This window comes from Tenrec ecaudatus, chromosome 2 (assembly GCF_050624435.1).
Source record: "Tenrec ecaudatus isolate mTenEca1 chromosome 2, mTenEca1.hap1, whole genome shotgun sequence".
NCBI lineage: Eukaryota > Metazoa > Chordata > Mammalia > Afrosoricida > Tenrecidae > Tenrec > Tenrec ecaudatus.
In genome coordinates this window covers 293,173,312-293,177,872 of record NC_134531.1, presented here as the reverse complement: position 1 = coordinate 293,177,872, position 4,561 = coordinate 293,173,312, and the positions used below count along the sequence as shown (strand labels likewise).

Below are 4,561 nucleotides of genomic sequence, written 5' to 3'. Positions count from 1 at the left end.
AATCCCTTTAGGACCAGTTGTGAGAGTGGCAATACTGGGAGGGTGGAGTAGAGAGAGGGAACTGATTATAAGGATCTACATATGGCCTCTTCCCTGGAGAATGGACAGCAAAGGGTGGGTGAAGGGAGATGTCAGACATAGTAAGATATGACAAAATAATTTATAAATTACCAAGGGTTCATGAGGTAGGGAGGATGGGGAGGGAGGGGGAAAATGAGGAACTGATGCCAGGGGTTTACGTGGGGAGCAGATGTTTTGAGAATGGTGAGAGTAACGAATGTACAAATGTGCTTTATACAATTGATGTATGTATGGATTATGATAAGAGTTGTACGAGCCCCCAAAAAAATGATTAAAAAAAACTTTACAATGCTCATAGAAGAATCAGATGGTGTTTGCTTTGGTGGCACATATACTAAAATTGGACCGATACAGAGAAGATTAGCATGGCCCCTGTGCAAGGATGACAAGCAAATTCATGAAGTAGTCCATATTTTTTTTAAAAAGGAAGAATCAGATGTTGATCTGCCACAAAAAACAAACAAACAAATCTTCAGAATGATGCTTGGAGTAACACGGAATATAAGAGAAGCAATGCAGAATAAAGATGCAATGATGAACAGATGAAATCCATGAGAGAGGGGATGAAACCCACACATCAAACAGAAATAGATCTAATGGATGAGGTAACAGAAGCAAATTACTACATCACAGACCTTATCATCATATTAGAGGAGGTGGAGAATTGTAACAGCTATCTTCAGGACAATCAGGGAGACTTGCACAAATGGGAAAGATAGTCAAAGAAGATACTCAAAGAGGTGGGAAAAAACCTCGGAACAATGTCAGATGCTATGAATAGGAACAATATTTGAGTAATTGGTCTACCAGAACAAGACACAATGAACTCAACAGGTAAATTAGCGAGGGAAATCCTAGAGGCAAAGTTCCCCACTTCAATGACTGAGAATCAGACCTTCATACAGGAAGCAGAGTGGATACCAATTAGACTAAACCAAGGAATCCTCACCAATGAACTTAATAGTTAAATTATACAACTTCAAGGAAAAGGAAAATTTTAAGAGCAGCAAGAGAAAAAAAATACCAGTCACCTCCAAAATGGGATTGTAGCTACAGATGATAGTGGTTATCAGAGAGGGATAGATCACTGAGAAAGCAGCTCAGGAAAGAGACTACAGAGCTATATACTGCAATTATGTGACTGGACCTGATAAGCATATTAGAGCTTTCCATGCAAACGCTAAAAATATCACATTCTTTTCGTGTACATGGTTCATTTTCAAAAATAAACCACATTCTTGGACACAAGTTGAGCCGGACTAAATTTAAATACATGCAGATCACACAGATGTCCCTCTCAGACCACCATGCCGTAAGTTAGAGATCAACAAAATGACAACCAGAAACAAAGATAAACAACTAGAGGATCATAACAAACTTCCACGACATGAATAGGTAATGACCCAGATTAGAGAGTAATTTAGGAAGTTTCTAGAAACTAATGAGAATGAGAATACAACATACCAAAATTTATAAGATACAGAAAAAAGCTGTTATCAGAGTAGGTTTGATAGCAATCAATGCATATATGAAAAAGGAGGAGAGACTTATGACTGATATCACAAAACCTTCATCAACTAGAACAGTCAACTGAGCAACCCATCCAATAGCAAAAGAACGAAACTGATAATAAAAATCAGGACAAAGTTAAATGAGTGGGAAGACAAGAGGACAGTGCACAAAAAAATCAATGCAGCTAAAAGATGGTTCTTTGAAAGGATCAACAGAATCAAGAGACCCCTGGCAAGCCTAAACAAGGAAAGGAAGGAATAATCATCATTAGCCAAAATGAGGGATGAAAATGGGGAAATCATGACACACCCCAAAGGAATTGAAATGGTGATCACAAAATATTACAGTAGTCTGTATTCCAATGATTTCAACAATGTGGCAGACATGGACAAATCTTTGGAAAAACAATTCCTCCCTAGATTATCCCAGATAGAGATCAAGAACCTCAACAGACCCATAGCAAAAGAAGAAATAGATACAGTTCTCAGGAAACTAACAATGAAAAAAGCTCCTGGACCAGAGGGCTTCAAAGAATTATACCAAGCACTCAGGGAAGAGCTGACACTGATTCTCCACAAATTATACCAGAGCATAGAAAAAGACAGTACACTCCCAAACTCATTCTATGAACCCAGTATAACTTTGACACCCAAACTCGGCAAGGATTCCATGGGAATAGAGAACTACTGTGGCAGTTACATAACCTGCAGACTTGAGGAAGGGGTGGCCTGTCAATCAGGTTGCAACTTGATGACCTCATTTGGAGGAGCAATGGAGATAAGTACTTCACTGGAGGCAGGACACACTCTCTGCTTTGACATTCCTGATGACATGTAGCTACATGTACAAGATACATGTAGCCACACTGATGGAACCAGAGCTTTGGAGCTGGAGGAGCCACATGGAGACCCAAGCCAGTGCTAAGATGCTTCCACCACCACTAGATCCACAAAACTTAATCATGCACTGGCTTGTGATCTCCCTGCATTCAGCATCATTGCATGTGTTGCATGAGTCTGAAGAGGAATTTACAAACTTGTATTATATATATGGGCTAATATTGGACTTATGAATGTGATCTGGACTGAACTAGGGTGTTTTCTTAATATACAATGACTCTTTTATATAAAATTCATATACACATATGAGTCTACCTGGATTTGTTTCTAGTCCACTCAACTAACACAACTACAGACGATGTATCTAATGGACCGGTATCCATAATGAACCTAGATGCAACAATCCTTAACAAAATATTGATGGGAATGTAGAGGGAGGGTGGGTTGGAAAGGGGGACCCGATTACAAGGATCTACATGTGACCTCCTCCCTGGGGGACAGACAACAGAAAAGTGGATGAAGGGAGATGTCTGACAGGGCAAGATAGGACAAAATAATAATTTATAAATTATCAAGGGCTCATGAGGGAGTGGAGAGTGGGGAGGGAGTGGAAAAAATGAGAACCTGATGCCAGGGGCTTAAGTGGAGAGCAAATGTTTTGAGAATGATGAAGGCAATGAATGTACAAATGTTATTTAAACAATTGATGTATGTATGTATTGTGATGAGTTGAATGAGCCCCTAATAAAACGATTAAAAAATGCATCATACATCATGATCAGGTGGGATTCATTACAGGGATGCAGGGATAGTTTAACACCCAAAAGTCCATCAATATTATTCATTACATTGATAAAAAAAGCATAACAATCACATGATAAAATCAATAGACACAGATAAAGCTTCGGACAACATCCAATACCTATTCCTAATTAAAACACTCAAGAAGATAAGAATGGAAAGGAAATTCCTCAATTAATAAAAGCCAACATCATAGTCAATAGCAAAAAGACAGAAACAATCCCACTGGAAAAGGAGACCAGACAAGGATGCCCCATGTCACCACTTCTTTTAAACATTGTACTGAAGGCCCTAGCTAATATTATAAGGCAGTGGAAAGACATTAAAGGCATCCATCTGGGAGAGGAGGAGGTGAACCTATCACTATTTGCAAACAACATGGTTCTATACATTGAAAACCCCTAACGATCCACAACAGGAGTACTAGAGGAATATGGAAGAGTGGTGGGATACAAGATCAACAAACAAAAGTCTATTGGTTTGTTATATGCATCAGACAAGACCACAGAAGAGGAGATCAAGAAGGCAATACCCTTCACAATAGCCAAGATCAACCTGAAATATCTAGGGGTATATCGAACCCCAAACCAAAAGACTTATACAAGGAAAAGTTTTTTTGATGTTGTTATTGTTTTCTTTTCTTTTGTTGCTTTGTTTTGCTCTACCTTGTTTTTTGTGCATATTATTATCTCTGCAGATCTATCTAAATGAGATAGGCAGGATAAACAATCTGGAGGAGAAAACAATGGGACTGACGGTTCTGGGGGGACATGGGAGACAGGGAAGCAGGGGAAAGGAAGTGGGTGTTAACACACCCAGGGATAAGGGAACAACAAGTGATCCAAAATCAGTGGCGAGGAGGGTATAGGAGGCCTGGTAGGGCTTGATCAAGTCCAATGTAACCAAAAGAAATGACTGAAGCCCAAATGAAGGCTTAGCATGAAAGTGGGACATGAGGAAAATAAAAGGAAATAGAGGAAAGAACTAGGAGGCAAAGGGCATTTATAGAGGTCTAAATACAGGCATGTATATATGTAAATATATTTATATATGATGATGGGGAAATAGATTTATGTGTATATATTTATAGGTTTAATATTAAGGTAGCAGATGGACATTGGGCCTCCCCTCAAGTACACCCTCAATTCAAGAACACTTTATTCTCTTAAACTGGTATTCCATGATGCTCACCAACCCAACAGGATCTCTGTTTTGAATATAAAGCAGGTGTATAAGCAAATGTGAAGAAAGCTGATGGTGCCCAGCTAGCAAAAGACATAGCATCTGGGATCTTAAAGGCTTGAAGATAAACACGTGACTATCTAGCA

The 4,561-nt window shown here is 39.1% G+C and overlaps 1 non-coding gene across 1 annotated transcript; it reads left to right on the top strand.

Moving 5' to 3' along the window:
- The first annotated feature begins 391 nt into the window (after positions 1 to 391).
- LOC142441950 (U6 spliceosomal RNA) lies at positions 392 to 498 on the top strand. The gene has a single exon (XR_012783226.1). It is a non-coding gene; the product is annotated as a U6 spliceosomal RNA (small nuclear RNA).
- The last annotated feature ends 4,063 nt before the right edge of the window (positions 499 to 4,561 follow it).